The sequence below is a fragment of the Giraffa tippelskirchi genome, chromosome 2 (genome assembly GCF_054371585.1).
Source record: "Giraffa tippelskirchi isolate mGirTip1 chromosome 2, T2T-mGirTip1v1.2.pri, whole genome shotgun sequence".
In the NCBI taxonomy this organism is placed as follows: domain Eukaryota; kingdom Metazoa; phylum Chordata; class Mammalia; order Artiodactyla; family Giraffidae; genus Giraffa; species Giraffa tippelskirchi.
The window spans coordinates 95,673,383-95,693,885 of record NC_137276.1 but is presented as its reverse complement, the minus strand read 5'-3'; the positions used below and the strand labels follow the sequence as shown (position 1 = coordinate 95,693,885).

The 20,503-nt window shown below is 42.9% G+C and overlaps 1 protein-coding gene across 43 annotated transcripts in view; it reads right to left on the bottom strand.

Moving 5' to 3' along the window:
* Positions 1-20,430, bottom strand: part of CEP70 (centrosomal protein 70) — a 119,837-nt gene extending 99,407 nt beyond the window's left edge. For 15 of the 43 annotated variants that reach the window (XM_081574045.1, XM_081574059.1, XM_081574058.1 and 12 more), the window contains exons 1-2: positions 4,657-4,730; positions 2,536-2,632 (exon numbers count right to left, since the gene is read on the bottom strand). The gene's annotated coding sequence lies outside the window, so the exon portion shown is untranslated. Of the gene's footprint in view, positions 1-2,535; positions 2,633-4,281; positions 4,731-20,327 lie in introns of those variants that run through there. The other 28 variants (XM_081574060.1, XM_081574070.1, XM_081574051.1 and 25 more) reach the window with 5 other exon arrangements.
* Between the last annotated feature and the right edge of the window lie 73 nt (positions 20,431-20,503).

Genomic DNA, 20,503 nt, shown 5'->3' with positions numbered 1-20,503 from the left:
ATTTAACTTATATGCAGAGTACATCATGAGAAACACTGGGCTGGAAGAAACACAAGCTGGAATCAAGATTGCCAGGAGAAATATCAATAACCTCAGATATGCAGATGACACCACCCTTATGGCAGAAAGTGAAGAACTAAAGAGCCTCTTGATGAAAGTGAAAGAGGAGAGTGAAAAAGTTGGCTTAAAGCTCAACGTTCAGAAAACTAAGATCATGGCATCTGGTCCCATCACTTCATGGCAAATAGATGGGGAAACAGTGGAAACAGTGTCAGACTTTATTGTTTTGGGCTCCAAAATCACTGCTGATGGTGATTGCAGCCATGAAATTAAAAGACGCTTACTCCTTGGAAGGAAGGTTATGGCCAACCTAGATAGCATATTTAAAAGCAGAGACATTACTTTGCCAACAGAAGTCCATCTAGTGAAGGCTATGGTTTTTCCAGTGGTCATGTATGGATGTGAGAGTTGGACGGTGAAGAAAGTTGAGTGCCGCAGAATTGATGCTTTTGAACTGTGGTGTTGGAGAAGACTCTTGAGAGTCCCTTGGACTGCAAGGAGATCCAATCAATCCATCCTAAAGGAGATCAATCCTGGGTGTTCATTGGAAGGACTGATGTTGAAGCTGAAACTCCAATACTTTGGCCACTTCGTGCGAAGAGGTGACTCACTGGAAAAGACCCTGATGCTGGGTAGGATTGGGGGCAGGAGGAGAAGGGGACGACAGAGGATGAGATGGTTGGATGGCATCACTGACTCAATGGACATGGGTTTGGGTAGACTCTGGGAGTTGGTGATGGAGAGACAGCCCTGGCGTGCTGCAATTCATGGGGTCGCAAAGAGTCGGACACAACTGAGCGACTGAACTGAACTGAACAGAAAAGCCAAAAACCATGATTGACTCAGGATCCCTAGAATACAGGTTATGATCTTGAAATGCTATTTCCTTTTGAAAAAAAAAAAAAAGTTTCTTGAAGAAATTATTTCATATTTGGGACAGAATTGATTCAAGATATCAGACAACAAGGGAGTTATTAAAGATTAATAGTGCTGGACTTCCCTGATGGTCCAGTGGTTAAGACTCGGTTTCCAATGCTGGGGGCACAGGTTCAATCCCTGGTCAGGAAATAGCCAAAGGAAAAAAAAGACTAGTAGGGTCATATCAAAAGGATAGGCTTGGGTAGGCTCCTTCCATTCAAAGATGAGACCACATTAGCTTTGATAATTATAATAACTGCAATGAACTGAAATGCATGTTTAAATTTATGACTTCATATTGATATTAGATTTTTTAAAAGAATTATCTTCAGAAGATAAGGAACGAGTTCATTTTCTCAAAAATTGGTAAATAAATGGAACAAATTGTTTATGCTGTCTTTCCTAAAGAGATTTTACTGCTACATATTCAAATGAGGGGCTACTAACCAGTAAAAGAAATGATAGAATTAGAATATCACTATTTTGCAGCCTTCAATGAACAGATACAGGCATCAAGTATCAACAGGTGCTGGAAACACAAAGAGAAACGAGACATTCTGCATCTCCTATGATTCTGCCAAACACCACCTAGAGAATTACCAAAGGAATTGAATCTGAGTCTGATCCAGTCTTTAATCCAGCTACAAATGTGTAGGAATTACCCAGGGCAGAGGTACATAATCAACTGTACATGAGTATGCAAATTGCAAAATCCAGACAGTAGGATATATAGGTCAAATGAGCCAAGTTCTTCAGATACATTGTAAGGAAAAGAAAGGAATAGGGAAAAAACCTACAGATTAAGAGTTTGTTTTTTTTTTTAATATAATGAGCAAGAGGTACACTATAATGCTGAAGAATACAGATTTAGGAAAAAACTTTTTTTTTAATACAAGGAGAAAATTACTGTAAAAGTCAGAAGAATGCTACTAATGGGAGTACAGAAGTAGTTGTAATTGGGATAGACCAGTCTTAGCATGGCTAGCATGGTTCTCTACCCTGACCTAGGTGGTATCATCTCTTAATTTGTTAAAGTATACATTCAGTATATGTGTTCATTTGTTTTGATTTCATAATAAAAGCTCACTATTTAATTAAAAAAACTTTATTAAATAACAATAAAACCAAAAGTAAAGGAAATACTAACCAAAAGAAGGCTGGTATAGCCAGAATAGCGGGGTTTTAAATCATAGCTTCTGCCTCGCAACCAAGAAACCACTCATCTCTGTGCCTCAATTTCCTTATCATAAAATGAGGATAATAAAAGTACTTAGCTCATAGGTTCTTGGGAAGATTAGGAAAGTTAAAATAGAAAAGACTAACTGAACAGTGCCTGGCACACAGCAGGAAAGAGGTGGTGATTAGAATTCGTGACCAGCTGTGTTATCTTAAATAGTTACTTAGCCTCTCTGGGCTTCAGTTTCCTTTACAGAGCTTCAAATACCTGATAGGATTACGAGGAGGTCAAAAGGAAATATATGTACAGTATGCCATAATTAGTAGATCCTTTCCATGGTCTCTCAGTTCCCAGAGAGTTATCTATCACATCAGACATACCTCAGTCATAACACATTCCTCTTGCACTTTTCACCTTGTCATTCAAGTTGATCTCAATGAAATGATCAGAGTCTCACGTCTGAAACTGGATCTTCATCTAGGTTTCAAAAAGATAAAGATCCACATCTTAAAATGCTCATCTCCTAGTAAGAAAGGTCTTGTGTTATTCCCAGAGCAGGCATCTATGGTACTGGTGGTAACCACTAAACAGAAGCTGGAATCACTGAATTAATTGCTAATGGACCAGTGCCTTCACTGGTGTCTTCTTTCCACTTATTTTTCCTCTCCCAGCTGTGCTAAAACATTTAGCTGGGTGTCCAACTCTATCACTGTCTAGCATCAATTCTGATTCTGGCTTCAAAGGCAGAATAATTCTTATTGTCAGGGGTACCCTCAGACAGACAAAAACCACTGAATACAAGAAGCAAAGGCAGAGAGGTCACAATTTCACCAGTGACCAAGCCCTCCTTTTCAGGGGCCCATGCTGTGAAATTAATGTGTCAATGGTTTGCAGCAGTCTTCTCTCCACTACAAACTGTAACAAGACACAGGTCTGGAACTTTGCATCAGAAGAGGAGACCCAATGCTTCCCCAAAGCCAAAGCAGAAGCTGCAGCTTGCTTTAATCAGTGTCATACCACACCTAAAGTAAGACTGTAGGAACAGCAGTTGCAGGGTAGGAGTTAATTTACACACGGCTAGACAGACTCATGCAGAGAAGCAAAACAAAGTTGTATCTCCTTGCGCTGTCCAGGTCTACCCAAAATCCTTTGGTAACTTGTCCTTTATAAGTCTGAAGCCCCTACAACATGAACCATACATTAAAATGTATTTATTTTTCACTACTTTTGGGGGGGAAACTGGAAATAAAGCATAGGCGGTAGCTGTTCTTTCTCAAGTTACATCAAAATCCGTAATTAGCTTTCTCAAAAGTACATATTTCACTTTACTTCAATAAATGGAACATGAAATGCTTTCAAAGTCTCTATTTAACGTTCCTAAGAAGAACTGAGGGGCTTCCCTGATAGCTCAGTTGGTAAAGAATCCACCTGCAATGCGGGAGACCTGGGTTCGATCCCTGGGTTGGGAAGATACCCTGGCGAAGGGAAAGGCTACCCAGTTCAGTATTCTGGCCTGGAAAATTCCATGGACAGTCCATGGGGTCGCAAAGAGTCGGAACTGAATTTACCGCAAATAAGTAAAGGAAATTAGGACTGGATCTCCTCTAGACCAAATCATTCTCCCTCAGGAGAGGTTACATAAAGGGTCAGAACACACCTCTAAACAGAAGCTGCGGCATTCCCTTGTCAGCCACCTCCTCCCCAAGGTGGGGTGGGCAAGGCTCAAGTCTGTTTGGCAACACCAAAAGTAAAAAACAAAAACAAAAACCTCATACAGAGGATTGAAACCAGCATGGATAATGCGTGCACAGTGTTTAACCTTATGGTTAGAAAATAAAGTGGTACAAAAACACTTCTGTTTGGCCTGCCTGTTACAAGTCTCTTAGCCTTGCAATTATTTCCAACTCATTGATCTTAATAAAAATCAAATTAGACTCTGCATAAAGAGCCCCGCACTCTGAAATGGGCCTAATAAACCGGAGAAAGAGGTAATCATCTACCTACACCTTCACGTATCCCCCACCTTCTATTCCTATCCTTCACTAGCCAAGCGACCTCCTCGGGCACCTTGACACTGGAGTGGAGTGGGTCGGTCCTGGTGGACTCTTGGGGATGGAGTAATTTACCTACTTAGCCAGAATCCAGGACGCGAAAATTACTCCAAGCTTCACACTCACTGCCTCATGTAACCTTCTCAGTCACCATGTAAGGTAAGAATCACCAGCTGTGTTCCACAAATAAAGAAACTGAGGCGCTCAGTCGTTACAAGGGGAGTCAAAGACCACAAAGGGTGGGAAGCCAGACTCGAACCTGGCTACCGTCCTCCCCTCGGCCTTTATACTGGGATTTTAATTGGCGCGAATCAGTCCCAAGACGACTCGTCTCTGCGGACTCCAGTAAGGGTCAGTCTGACCACTCTCAGGGCGCAGGTGAGGTCAGTTCCCGGGGTTCCTCAGGCGGGGGCTCCGGCCGACCCTCCGTAAACCTAGAACGACGCTCACCTTCCTCAGCCGCCGCCTACCTCCCGCAGCGCGGTCTACCCAGCCGGCTCAGCCGCCTCCGGCCCCGCCTCTGCGACCGTTACCCCACCGTGGGAGGTCGGCCAATCGAGCAAGAGCTCATCGAGGAATCTGCCTCTGCGCTGGCTGGAACCCCCGAGCGATTTTCTCTGACCGCCCGGGGAGGCTGGTCCTGCCTCGCGCCCTCTGGTTGGCTCCGCGACTGGGGGCGGGGCTCACAATTAGTGTAGACTGCAGTGTGCGGGGGCGGGGGAAGGGCTCAGCGCCTGCGCACTTCCATCTCTCTCGCTCCCTGGATCCTGGCTGAGCGGTGCAGTGCCTGGCACTTGGAGGACCCAAATAAGTGTGTTGATGACATTTTATCCTCCCGTTAAGCATTTGCCAAATCTCGACGAAGTGTCAGGCCAGACACCGAGCTCCAGAAATGTAAAAGTGGCTGACTGGAGATGTTCAAAGTGTAGTTAGGGAGCTAGGTATACACCCTGCCATTAACCGTGCAGTACGGTGCCTCATTAGAGAAAGGTGTGCAGGGCACAGAAGGGCAAGAAAGGGAGGGTTACCTGGGTCACTGAACTCTTCCTCCTCCAGTGGATCTCGACCCTGGCTGCCCACAAGAATCACCTGGGGAAATTTAAAACGGATGCTCAGACCCCTGGCCAAGTATATCAGAATCAGGCCCATGTGTCAATAGTTTGCTAAAGCTCCCCCAGGTGATTCCAGTGTGCAGCCAAGCCAAGGTAGGGAACTATCACTACAAACCTAGAGAGATGCATAAGAAGAATGGTGAGTGCCCCCACAAAACAGATAGGAAAGACATTGAAACCACAGAAATGTGTTCAAAGGCAGAGGAGGGTGGGCTGGGAGGGGATGGTCTAAGGTTGTTTATGTCTTAGTGCAGAAAGAAGCGGAGAAGGCAATGGCACCCCACTCCAGTACTCTTGCCTGGAAAATCCCATGGACGGAGGAGCCTGGTAGGCTGCCGTCTATGGGGTCGCACAGGGTCGGACACGACTGAAGCGACTTAGCAGCAGCAGCAGCAGAAAGAAGTCAGCCAGAGGCAAAGTGATAGACAAGAAGCGATTTATTACAAGCAAGATGGGCAAGGGAGTGCTGCTCAGAGAGCTTAACAGGGCTACAGTTTTATAATCAAAGGAAAAGTGGGGAGGGGGACAATGACACCTTTTTCCTCATTCTTGAGTAGACATCAGGCTTCCATCATCAGTTCCTCCTCCACATCAGGCTGGGAGTTATTCTGTCCCTACATGGACGAACTGGGACTGTCATGGCTCAATGGAAATGAGAAAAAAAGCAGTAATATATTCTAAAATGTGGTAAATCATCTCAGCTTTCAGTATAATGCTATCTTTCACTTATATTTTTGTTTTTAGTGTGTGCAGAGGAATGTGTCCTAGTAATCGTTAATTTACTGATCTCACTGGGCAGGATGCATGTCTCATGCCACCATCATTTTATTGTTTTGGGACATGTCTCATGCTTCTGTTACCTGGCTTTGTTGCTAAGCAAGCCTGCTTTCTTGAGTGGTCATTGACTTACAGGAGTCTCCCATAATTTTCCTTTACCTTCAATCCCCTAGTGGGATTAACTATTTAATCACATACTTTGGCCCTTTACTCTGTTCCTATGGGTATTTAGGGAAAACTTCACGTGCAAATTAAGCTAATAACTCCAACAAAACATGTTATTATAATGCCTATTTCACAAGTGCTCAGTAAACCTTACTTTTTTTTTTTCTGTAATTAAATCTGGGCTCCTCTGGTACAGCTCATATCCGCTCTCCCTAAAAATCTAACTTCCAAAGCATTGGCCAATATAACAGGCTTCCTGAGGAAGCTGAGGAGTGTGTTGTGTCATTGGAGAGTCAGAGGAAGAAGGCCTTAGCAGATGCACTAAGGAGCTGGGACTTTGTCCTGGAGGTGATGGGGAACCATTGATGAGTTTTCAAAAGAAGTATAAAGTGGAAAGACTTTTGTTTGGGGATTTTCAAGCCTAACTTTCTTGTATCCTGATACAGAGGTAAAAACAAAAACAAACAAAAATCCCTCAACAGTGTACAAATACTGCTTCTTTTTGTCCATGAAAGGAAATTATCTAAATCCTCTAATGATCACTTTAATAAATTCAGAATCTACAAATAGGGCCCCTGTCCACCTTTTTCAAATACTCATGGCAGGTTAAGCGACCCAGAAATTCCCAAGGTAAAATCCAGCTGCCATACACCTGAAGGGGAGGCCTGGCAGCCATTGTCATTGCACCTTGTAGCCACACGATGTCACTGTTGACAACCTGTACCTTCCAGTTGGTCAAATGATGCAGGTCTGTAGAGTAATAGGTCCCACAATGGCCAACAGGGATCTCCTATGGAGGGCATCCGTCACGATGTCTGTCACAAGGAGGTCTCAGGATCACAGCTCTTAGGGTTCAACTTTCAGGCCCATACTCAGCCTTCTTCCAGGCAGCTGGGGCCACTGTGAGTTTGATCGCTGTCTGTCTGCCCATGGAAACATGTCCTCACCTCACCACCACCCCCTGCCCATTCCATACTCAGCTACTTACACTAGCAATGGTTGGCAGATTTTCATCTTCAACACTTGGAACACAAAGAATCTCACTTCTTGACTTTTCCAGGGTATTATGAGGACTTACCCACTTTTCTGAGTGTTGCTGCTTAATTATAGGTAGGAGGCCAAATATCATTGGTCAATTAGGATTATTTGAGCTATAAATAGAATAGAACACTGAATGAAACTGTCTTCTTAAGCAATAAGAAAATTGATAATCTCATATAACGGTCATCCAGAGGCAACACAGACTTTGGACTAGGTTGATTCAGTGGTTCAACAAGCTATCAAGGACAAGTTATTGGAAAGTAAAGGCTATCAAGTTTATCAAATTATCAAGGAAGAGTTTTCCCTCTGTTCTGCTGTAAACATAGTAAGTTTCAAATTCAAATGAAAGTGCTGCTCCAGATGTCTACCAGGAGCAATCAGGACCACATGCTTCCTTTTCCATCTGAAATCTTTACTTCTGATTTTTTGAGCCAATTAGGTCACTTAGGCACACACTCTGCCTCCAATCAGTAACTGCCTGGCAAACGTACAGATGATTTAAACCTGAGTTCCAGAAGGGAGAAGGAGTTAGCATAATTGGAATTAGCAGTGGCATGGGTGCTCCTTGAGTCACATGGGTTGTAAGGTGGAAGCATGGCTACTTGGGTAAAACTGGAGTCCTATAACGATCGAGAGGAAAATGGACACTAGATGGAGGATCACCAGTATCCTTCATAATTTTCAAAGCACAAAAAGACTGATTAGTTTCTAATTACTAACAATATAACCTCTCTCTATTCGCTCCTGTATTTTGTATGTAGCAAGTAGAGGGAAGGAAGCTCTATAACATGTGCTCAAACAAATTCCTTCTTATGAGCCCAAAGGCCTTTCTAGCTCTTCTGTTTGCTAGCAAAGGAAAGGACTCTGCACACAAGTTCAGTCTTTAGCTCAGTGTCCTGCTGCGCTGGTCTCAAGAGTCTTCTATGGACCTCATCTACCCACCCGGACTCAAATGGCTTGAACACTCATTTAACATTTGTTCATTTGCAGAAACATATTATGGAACTTTTATGTATCCCAGATTCAACTTGATACTGTTATATATATGGTGGTGAGTAAACCAAATGCAGTTCCTTCCCACATGGAGCTTACAGTATAGTTGGGAAGAGAAATACGGAACAAATACAAATAAGCATGCTATTATAATACGTGCTATGCAGGAGGAGAATAGGGTTATGTGCAGGAGACCTCTCTGAAGAAGTGACATTTAAGCTGAGATCCAAAGCCTGTTTTCATTTCATCTTACTGCTTTCCTCTGTGCTTTGACTTCCCAGTAGAATTTACAGCCTATATCAGCAATTAGATCTATTTTCTAAACTTCGAAACTGACTGTCAAATTCTCTCCTGGGTATAGAACTATCAGGTGGCTCCCCACAAGGAGTATACCAAATATGAGTGGCATTTGGTGATGAGTTCTTGAAGATTCTTTGACTTACAAGTCTTTCAGACTTAGAATCCTTTACTACACTAATATGTTTGCTCTGCACTTCCCCATGAGAATTTGAAATCCTGGGGACACAGATCATACCTTACTAAACTTTTTCCAGAACCTAGCTTAGTCCCTGGCACGTAGGTGCTCAATACAGTGCTGAATTATCTTGTTACATTTGAGTCAGATTTATTCAGCAGCATTCTCCTTCAGTAGCCATTTTCCAGTATGAAAGACAATAAGCAAACAGCTCAGGCAAATATATTAATAACAAATGCTCAAGAATCCATATAGAAGAACAATAGTTGTATGAATTGAGCCCTTAAAACGTGTCAGGCTCTGGGCTAAGCATCTTCATTTTTTAACCTGTTGACTCTTTACAACTTTAATGTAAATACTGTTATTATGTTTACAAATGACCAAATTCAAAAGTAGAAGTTTATAAAAATGACTTGCTCTTCAAGAAAATTAGAGATATCAAAGGAACATTTCATGCAAAGATAGGCTCGGTAAAGGACAGAAACGGTATGGACCTAACAGAAGCAGAAGATATTAAGAAGAGGTGGCAAGAATACACAGAAGAACTGTACAAAAAAGATCTTCACAACCCAGATAATCACGATGGTGTGATCACTCACCTAGAGTCAGACATCCTGGAATGTGAAGTCAAGTGGGCCTTAGAAAGCATCACTATGAACAAAGCTAGTGGAGGTGATGGAATTCCAGTTGAGCTATTTCAAATCCTAAAAGGTGATGCTGTGAAAAGTGCTGCACTCGATATGCCAGCAAATTTGGAAAACTCAGCAGTGGCCACAGGACTGGAAAAGGTCAGTTTTCAGTCCAATACCAAAGAAAGGCAATGCCAAAGAATGCTCAAACTACCGCACAATTGCACTCATCTCACATGCTAGTAAAGTAATGCTCAAAATTCTCCAAGCCAGGCTTCAGCAATACGTAAACCGTGAACTTCCAGATGTTCAAGCTGGTTTTAGAAAAGGCAGAGGAACCAGAGATCAAATTGCCAACATCCGCTGGATCATCGAAAAAGCAAGAGAGTACCAGAAAAACATCTATTTCTGCTTTATTGACTATGCCAAAGCCTTTGACTGTGTGGATCACAATAAACTGTGGAAAATTCTGAAAGAGATGGGAATGCCAGACCATTTGACCTGTCTCTTGAGAAATCTGTATGCAGGTCAGGAAGCAACAGTTAGAACTGGACATGGAACAACAGACTGGTTCCAAATAGGAAAAGGAGTACGTCAAGGCTGTATATTGTCACCCTGCTTATTTAACTTCTATGCAGAGTACATCATGAGAAACGCTGGGCTGGAAGAAACACAAGCTGGAATCAAGATTGCCGGGAGAAATATCAATAACCTCAGATATGCAGATGACACCACCCTTATGGCAGAAAGTGAAGAAGACCTAAAGAGCCTCTTGATGAAAGTGAAAGAGGAGAGTAAAAAAGTTGGCTTAAAGCTCAACGTTCAGAAAACTAAGATCATGGCATCTGGTCCCATCACTTCATGGCAAATAGATGGGAAACAGTGGAAAGTGTCAGACTTTATTGTTTTGGGCTCCAAAATCACTGCTGATGGTGACTGCAGCCATGAAATTAAAAGACGCTTACTCCTTGGAAGGAAGGTTATGGCCAACCTAGATAGCATATTTAAAAGCGGAGACATTACTTTGCCAACAAAGGTCCGTCTAGTCAAGGCTATGGTTTTTCCAGTGGTCATGTATGGATGTGAGAGTTGGATGGTGAAGAAAGCTGAGCACCGCAGAATTGATGCTTTTGAACTGTGGTGTTGGAGAAGACTCTTGAGAGTCCCTTGGACTGCAAGAAGATCCAATCAATCCATCCTAAAGGAGATCAATCCTGGGTGTTCATTGGAAGGACTGATGTTGAAGCTAAAACTCCAATACTTTGGCCACCTCATGTGAAGAGCTGACTCACTGGAAAAGACCCTGATGCTGGGTAGGATTGTGGGCAGGAGGAGAAGGGGACGACAGAGGATGAGATGGTTGGATGGCATCACCGACTTGATGGCCATGGGTTTGGGTAGACTCTGGGAGTTGGTGATGGACAGAAAGGCCTAGCATGCTACAGTTCATGGGGTCGCAAAGAGTCGGACACGACTGAGCGACTGAACTGAACTGAACTGAAAGTCACACTGCTGTTATAGTATATGGCAGATCCAGGATCTGAAACCAGCATTCAGGCTCCATTAACCACTTCATTAATCAGTTGACCATACCACTTCTCACAACGGGCATCTACTCTACCATGAGATTAGTGTATGTGCTTATTCCAACTTGCAATTATTTCATCTGTTTATTAGTTACCTATTGATGCATAACAAATTACCCCTATTCATAGCAGCTTAAAGCAAACCTTTATCTCAAACTTTCTGTGGGTCAGGAATAAAGGAATAGCCTAACTGGAAGGTCTGGACAGAATCTTTCATGAGATGAAGGTGGAGTCAACACATTGGCCAGGACTACAGTCATCTCAAGGTTCAAGTGGACTGAAGGATCCATTTCCAAACTCACTAATGTGGTTGTCGGCTGGCCTCAGTTTGTTCCTTGTTAAGTGGGCCTCTCCACAGGCTGCTTGAGTGTCCACATACATGACGGCTTCCCACAGAGGAAGTGATGAAGAGAATGAGTGAGCACCTAAGACAGAAGTTGATGTCTTTTTCATAACCTGATCTTGGATGTGACATAGCATCACTTCTGCTGTATGCTACTGATTGCACAAACCAAACTTGCTGAAACGTGGGTGAGCACAATAGAAGGTTGTGAACATTAAGGAGTAAGGGTTTTCTGGAGACATCTTGGAGGAAATCTACCTCAGACCATTTGCTCATTTTTGTGACTGCCTTCTCCTCTAGAACGTAAACTTCATGAGTGAGGAAAAGCCATCAGTGCTTCTCATTGCTATATCCCCTCACATGGTGACCTACCATATAACAGACTGTCAATAAATACAGAATAAATGTAATGATGATGCTGATATTGTTATCAAATTAAGTTGTATGGACCCCACTCAGCCCTAGCCTGGCCTGCACTCTCTGCCTCAGCTGGACTCTTTCCCACCCCATGGACCACAGCGGGCAGTCCTTTCTGCTTCCCTGTCCTTCACTATCTCCCTGAGTTTGCTCAGACTCATGTCCATTTAGTTGGTGATGACATTCAACCATCTCATCCTCTGTCATCCCCTTCTCTTGCCCTCAATTCTTCCTAGCATCAGGGTCTTCTCCAATGAGTCAGCTCTTTGCATCAGACGGCCAAAATACTGGAGCTTCAGCTTTAGCATCACTCCCTCCAATGAATATGCAGGATTGATTTCCTTTACGATTGACTGGTTTGATCTCCTTGCAGTCCAAGGAACTCTCTAGAGGCTTCTCCAGCACAATCTGAAGCATCAATTCTTCGGTGCTCAGCCTTGTTTATCGTCCAATTCTCACATCCATACATGACTACTGGAAAAACCATACCTTTGACTATATCTACCTTTGTAAGCAAAGTGACACCTCTGCTTTTTAATACACTGTCTAAGGTTTGTCATAGCTTTCCTTCCAAGGAGCAAGCGTCTTTTAATTTCATGGCTGCAGTCACCTTCCGCAGTGATTTTGGAACACAAGTAAATAAAATTTGCTACCGTTTCCACTTTTCCCCCATATATTTGCCATGAAGTGATTGGACTGGATGCCATGATCTTAGTTTTATGAATGTTGAGTTTCAAGCCAGATTTTTCACTCTCTCTTTCAAGAGGCTCTTTACTTCCTCTTTGCTATCTGCCATCAGAGTGGTATCATCTGCATATCTGAGGTTGTTGTTATTTCTCCAGGCAATCTGATTGCAGCTTGTGATTCATCCAGCCCTGCATTTCACATGATGTACTCTGCATGTAAGTTAAATAATCATGGTGACAATATACAGCCTTGATGTACTCCTTTCCTGCTTTTGAACCAGTCCATTGTTCCATGTCCTGTTCTAACCATTGCTTCTTGACCTGCATACAGGTTTCTCAGGAGGCAGGTAAGGTGGTCTGCTATTCCCATCTCTTCTAAGAATTTTCCACAGTTTGCTGTGATCCACACAGTCAAAGGCTTTAGAGTAGTTAATGAAGCAAATGTTTTTCTGAAATTCCCTTTCTTTTTCTATGATCCAATAGATGTTGGCAATTTGACTCACTCAACTATAAAACCACTTCAGTATTCTTGCTTTGAGAACCCCATGAACAGTATGAAAAGGCAAAAAGGTAGGACAGTTAAAGATGAACTCCCCAGGTCGGGAGGTGCCCAATATGCTACTGGAGATCAGTGGAGAGATAACTCCAGAAAGAATGAAGAGACAGGGCCAAAGCAAAAACAATACCCAGTTGTGGATGAGACTGGTTATAGAAGCAAAGTCCAATGCTGTAAAGAGCAATATTCCATAGGAACCTGGAATGTTAGGTCCATGAATCAAGCCAAATAGGTTGTGGTCAAACAGGAGATGGCAAGAGTGAACATCGACATTTTAGGAATCAGCGAACTAAAATGGACTGGAATGGGTGAATTTAACTCAGATGACCATTATATCTACTACTGGGAGCAAGAATCCCTTAGAAGAAATGGAGTAGCCATCATAGTCAACAAAAGACCCCGAAAAGCAGTACTTGGATGCAATCTCAAAAACAACAGAATGATCTCTCTTTGTTTCTAAGCCAAATCATTTAATATCACAGTAATCCAAGTCTATGCCCCAACCAGTAATGCTGAAGAAGCTGAAGTTGAATGGTTCTATGAAGACCTACAAGACCTTCTAGAACTAACACCCAAAAAAGATGTCCTTTTCATTATAGGGGACTGGAATGTAAAAGTAGGAAATCAAGAAACACCTGGAGTAACAGGCAAATTTGGCCTTGGAGTACAGAATGAAGCAGAGCAAAGGCTAACAGAGTTTTGCCAAGAGAAGTCACTGGTCATTAGTGAACACCCTCTTCCAACAACACAAGACAAAACTCTACACATGGACATCACTAGATGGTCAATAACAAAATCAGATTAATTATATTCTTTGTAGCCAAAGATAGAGAAGCTCTATATAGTCAGCAAAAACAAAACTGGGAGTCAACTGTGGCTCAGACCATGAATTCCTTATTGCCAGATTCAGACTCAAAATTGAAGAAAGTAGGGAAAACCACTAGACCATTCAGGTATAATCTAAATTAAATCCCTTACAATTATAGAGTTGAAGTGACAAATAGATTCAAGGGATTAGATCTGGTAGACAGAGTGCCTGAAGAACTATGGATTGAGGTTGGTGACATTGTACAGGACACAGGGATCAAGACCATCCCCAAGAAAAAGAAATGCAAAAAAGCAAAATGGCTGTCTGAGGAGGCCTTACAAACAGCTATGAAGAGAACTGAAAGGCAAAGGAAAAAAGGAAAAATACCATTAGAATGCAGAGTTCCAAAGAATAGCAAGGAGAGATAAGAAAGCCTTCCTCAGTGATCAATGCAAAGAAATAGAGGAAAACAACAGAATGGGAAAGACTAGAGATCTCTTCAAGAAAATTAGAGATACCAAGGGAACATTTCACGCAAAATGGGCACAATAAGGACAGAAATGGTATGGACCTAACAGAAGCAGAAGATATTAAGAAGAGGTGGCAAGAATACACAGAAGAACTGTACAAAAAAGATCTTCATGGCCCAGATAATCGTGATGGTGTGATCACTCACCTAGAGCCAGACATCCTGGAATGTGAAGTCAAGTGGGCCTTAGAAAGCATCACTACGAGCAAAGCTAGTGGAGGTGATGAAATTCCAGTTGAGCTATTTCAAATCCTAAAAGATGATGCTGTGAAAGTGCTGCACTCAGTATGCCAGCAAATTTGGAAAACTCAGCAGTGGCCACAGGACTGGAAAAGGTCAGTTTTCATCCCAATCCCAAAGAAAGGCAATGCCAAAGAATGCTCAAACTACCGCACAATTGCACTCATCTCACACGCTAGTAAAATAATGCTCAAAATTCTCAAAGCCAGGCTTCAGCAATACGTGAAGTGTGAACTTCCAGATGTTCAAGCTTGTTTTAGAAAAAGCAGAGGAACCAGAGATCAAATTGCCAACATCCACTGGATCATCGAAAAAGCAAGAGAGTTCCAGAAAAATATCTATTTCTGCTTTACTGACTATGCCAAAGCCTTTGACTGTGTGGATCACAATAAACTGTGGAAAATTCTGAAAGAGATGGGAATACCAGACCATTTGACCTGTCTCTTGAGAAACCTGTATGCAGGTCAGGAAGCAACAGTTAGAACTGGACATGGAACAACAGACTGGTTCCAAATAGGAAAAGGAGTACGTCAAGACTGTATATTGTCACCCTGCTTATTTAACTTATATGCAGAGTACATCATGTGAAACGCTGGACTGGATGAAGCACAAGCTGGAATCAAGATTGCCGAGAGAAATATCAATAGCCTCAGATATGCAGATGACACCACCCTTATGGCAGAAAGTGAAGAAGAACTCAAGAACCTCTTGATGAAAGTGAAAGAGGAAAGTGAAAAAATTGGCTTAAAACTCAACGTTCAGAAAACTAAGATCATGGCATCTGGTCCCATCACTTCATGGCAAATACATGGGGAAACAGTGAAAACAGTGGCAGACTTTATTTTAGGGGGCTCTAAAATCACTGCAGATGGTGATTGCAGCCATGAAATTAAATGATGCTTGCTCCTTGGAAGAAAAGTTATGACCAACTAGACACCATATTAAAAAGCAGAGACATTACCTTGCCGAGAAAGGTCCGTCTTGTCAAAGGTATGGTTTTTCCAGTAGTCATGTATGGATGTGAGAGTTGGACTATAAAGAAAGCTGAGTGTCGAAGAATTGATGCTTTTGAAGTTTGGTGTTGGAGAAAACTCTTGAGAGTCCCTTGGACTGCAAGGAGATCTAACCAGTCCATCCTAAAGGAAATCAGTATTGAATATTCATTGGAAGGACTGATGCTGAAGCTGAAACTCCAATACTTTGGCCACCTGATGTGAAGAAGTGACTCATTTGAAAAGACCCTGAGGCTGGGAAAGATCGAAGGCAGGAGGAAAAGGGGACGTCAGAGGATGAGATGGTTGGATGGCATCACCAACTCAATGGACATGAGTTTGAGTGAACTCTGGGAGTTATTGATGGACAGGGAGGCCTGGCGTGCTGGAGTCCATGGGGTCGCAAAGTGTCGGCAGGACTGAGCGACTGAACTGAACTATAAAACCATAAACAAACCACAAGATATGCCCCAGGCCATTAGATGGAAGAAGAATGTCACCACTCTTCTAGTAATTTGATAATCCTAGTTTGACCTCATAGGATCAGACACTTCTCTGCGTAATAAAAAGGAGGAGCTAGTGAAGGAGGAGCTCACAATGTATGCCTTACACCTGCACCTATGTCTACTTGGAGAAGGAGGTCTTCTCCCCTCTCCTTTTTTTTCATTATAAAATTGAAGCTCATTCAATCTTTGAGGCAGAGCTCCTTTGCCTGCCCGCTTCCATCACTTACAAGCATCATATGTTAATAAATCTACTTCTTGCCTATCACTTTGCCTCTTGCTGAATTACTGCACTGAGACACAAAGAACTTGAGCCTTAGGAAGTCCAGGCACCAGGTGAGTGATTCTAATTAAAAGATCATGGGTTCAAATCCCAAGTTGGGTTTTGGTGCTGTTTGAGTCCCCGTCATGTGGGTTAGGGTCCCAAACTGGGTTTTGGCTGGGTTTGAGTTCTGGCATCATGGGTTAGAGTCCCAAACTGGGCTTTGGATGGCCTCAAGTCCTGCTTTCATGGGTTCAGCTTCCAAACTACATTTTGGCTGGGATTGAGTCCCAACATGTAGATTCAAGTCCCCATGTGAGGAAAACGGATTCAGGAGAAGCCTGGCACGCTACAGTCTATGGGGTTGCAGAGAGTTGAACATGATTCAGCAGCTGAATGACGACAACAAATATAATTTCTATATATAACTATAGAAGGTGGAGTTGGAAGCAACCATAGCAAATTCATGAAAATGTTGGCCTTTGGGGAGGAAAAGAAAATAAAGGTATTAGGGTTGAAAGTCAAATACCAATTTATCTTCAATATTTCCTTCTACTGGTGAAACAGGAGGGAAGGGGGAAGGGCACAACCTTTAAAAAATGACATAGCCATAGGACATGATAAAAACTGGCTAGGATCAACTAGCTCCAAGATGGTGGAAGATTCGACTTCCAATAGACCTTAAGCCTCATTATACACTGATTCTATTGACTAGCTACGTGACACACTCAACAGCACCATGAATTCCAAGGTAATCATAAAATGCCAAAAAGTAGGCAGTGCCCAATTCCTGGAAATCTTCACTCCTTCCCTGAAATACTTGAAATAATCCTCCCACTCATTAGCCTATGAAAGTACCCAGATAAAAAAAAAAAAAGAAAAAAAAGAAAGTACCCAGATAATAAAAATTAATGACACCATATTTCAGAGATTCTCGTCTTCTGAGATGGCCCACACTCTGTCTGTGGAGTGTTTCTGTCCAGATAGAATCACTTCTTATCTATCACTTTGCCTCTCACTTAATTCTTTCTGCATCAAGAACCTTAGCTTCATTACGTCCTGAGACCCAGTGTGTGATCTAAATTAAAAAGCCATGGGTTCAAGATCCAACCTGAGTTGCACAGTTTCATTGGGATTTTTTATTGAGCCAATATTTAAGAATGGTCAATTCTGGTGGTGGGAATATGAGCATTTTTCTCTGTACTTTCCTGTATTTTTAAAATTTCTCAAAGTAAACTAGATGCAGATTTTTGTCTTAACCAATTGAAACACAAGCCTCAGAATGCTCCTTAGACACTTTAAAAGTGCCTTCCTTTGGTTCTTTGGTCTAAGTAAGGGTGAATCTACAAACCCCACTCTCCAGATGACTCAGACCAAAATCTATTTTCTCCTAAAACTGTCAAATTTTTCTGGTTTGAAGTTTATAAATTCATCTTGGTTTGATCCTTCTCCACTTTCCGTGTTTTGGGTAGGTAGAGCCAGAGGCTCTTTGTGCTAAAGGAGAGAGGCCCAAGCAACAGCAGCCTGGCTGGCAGCAGGAGAGTGCTTATTGGCACTGGTGCTGACACACAATCCTCTGAGTCCAGAATCCTGGGCTCTGGGCTCATTTGAAAGTCTCTGGTGCAGCTTCCATTAACACATAGCCAATAGTCATGCTGGACCAATACTGGAAGGGCACATGGAAAGTTTTAAACCTGTAGGTATCAGGTTATGTAACTTTTCCCTTTAATTTTGATGTCCATTCTTGCTGTTTAAGAAGTAATTTCAGAAAATCCATTAATTCATTAACAATTCCCTTTTCCAAAGGAGGCCCAATGAAAACATGGACTATTGTGAATGAAAGCAGTTTTAGGTGCTCTCTTAAAATAAATCACTGATGTCTATGGGTGGGCTGGTGAGAGGTAGTTTGAGAGGTTAGAGCAAGCAACACCCAGGCACGTCTCGAGAAACAAGAAAGCAATCTGACAGTGGAAATATAGTCAAAAGCAGGATCACCAGATGAGTATGTTTCACATTCAGGTCAATACCTTTCATGGTGTTTTGTTCACATTTTCTTTTCATAACAATCTCTTTGATAACAAGTGACCATGCCTACCTCCAGTGTGCTGGGCCCAGGGAATAAGTAGGTAGAAAATACAGCCTAAACTGGTATGTTCCTTAATTCCAGATATCCCAGAAACTATACCCATGAAGGAAACATTGGCACAGAATAAGCCAGCGGTGAAATCAGACTGCCTCACCTATTCAGGGGACAGACTTGAATGCACTTCATGAATGGGCTGAACCCCTCTGCTTTCTGGGGCCCTTAGGCAGAGGGGCTCCGTAGACCCCTAAGACAGGACGTATATTCATGCACAATACTTTTCTAATAGCAGACTCTGATAAAATGACCTTTTTAAATTCTACAGGCTAGCTTCATGTGCTGGCCCTGCAACTTGTTAGGGCTTTGAGTCTCTGTAAAATGGGAATAACTACTGGACTGTTGTGAGAACTACAGGCAATAATATACAAGGCACAAAGCAAGCATTCAATAAATTATACCTTATTGGTCTTGTAAAAGATATTCTGATTCCCAAAGTTTTACAAGAAAATATGATCCTTCATTAAACAATATTTTTGAGCTGCTGCCCAACCAGGGTTTCCTGGCCCTAACCCAACAATTCACAAGTGTTTCTCAGAAGAACTAAGGACAAGAAAAAGGAATTAGGGACACGTCTTCATCTATTTCTGGAAATTTCCACTCTGGGGCCTTTTGCCTTCTCCCCTATTTCCCTGGTTCATTCTTTCAATCATCATTTATTGAAAAGTCTCTATTCAAGACACCGGTGCAGAAGAAAATGCAAATATGAAAAGTCTTTGTTTCCAGGGAGCTTTCAATACAGGGTAGCAAACAAGAAATCAGTGCTCTCTAAACAGAATCCCTGTAACATAATTTCCTTAGGAATTCAGTCCATTACTTCACAGACTAGTTAACCTAATCACTAGATTGTTCTTTATTGTTTCTCAACTGCTGTTCTCTCACATACTTGCTCAGCATCCTCACTACCAATCCCAGAGGTGAAATAATCCTTCTTTACATTAACACCAAGCTGAGGGAAGAAACTATACACTGGGACCTGCATGTACCTTTGCCCTCAAATCTTCAGAGCCCCCAGAGAACCCTTTCACATGTTTGTTTTGCTGCTGAATCCATTTTCCACAGGGACCACTCACTGCTCTTTTCAGATGGCCCACTCCTCTGCAGTGTTTGCTGTCTCTTCCTTAACGAAAATCAAGGCCACCTGAAACATTACTCAGGCCTACTCTTCATTCATTCAGCAACACTTATCAGAGCATAGTAGGGCCTGCACTCTGCAGACGTGGGAGCTGCTACAGTGAGAACCAAGCGGCCATGGTCCTTGACTTCACAGACCTCAGCCTACTATCAAGCTGCGAGGGAGCCGTGCTCAGTCGCTTCAGTCGTGTGCGACTCTTTGCGACCCCATGGACTGTAGCCCGCCAGGCTCCTCTGTCCATGGGATTGTCCAGGAAAGAATACTGGAGTGGGTTGTGGTGCTTCCTCCAGGGGATCTTCCCAACCCAGGTCTCCCTCATTGCTGGCGGATTCTTTACCGCCGAACCACCAGGGAAACCCTATTAATGCTGTACATTCAACAAAGATTACACGAATACTTGCACAACTTGAACAGAACTGAGGAGAATTCCAGGTGTTGCAAGTCTTAGGATAGTTTTTCTCAAGAAATGACATTTGAAGAACAATCTCAATCGCAATGGAGGTTAACTAAGGGAGCACGGGAGGAGCGTCCAGGCAAAGGGAAGAGCATCTGCAAAGGCCCTAGGGTGAAGGACTTCAAAAATCATTTGAGGATCTATCTAAAGGAAGCCAGGGGAGACCGGGGCAACATCATACATGGGGCCTCATGCCCATCCTAACGAGTTTTGATCTGTCTAGGAGTAATCAGAAGCTTTACAGAGTTTCAAGGAGACAATGCCATGATCGGATTTACCTGCCCCGTGGCTTCAGAGCAGGCAAGGTCTGGTTTTGCCCACCCGGTTCGCTCCAGCGTCCAGCCAGCGCCCGCTGTCAGCTGGTTCTTACGGAGGCGTCTCGGGAAGGGGTGAGAGCGCAAAGCCGGCCGCGCGGACCGCAGGCGGGGGTTGGGTCACCGCGCGGGGGAGGGGC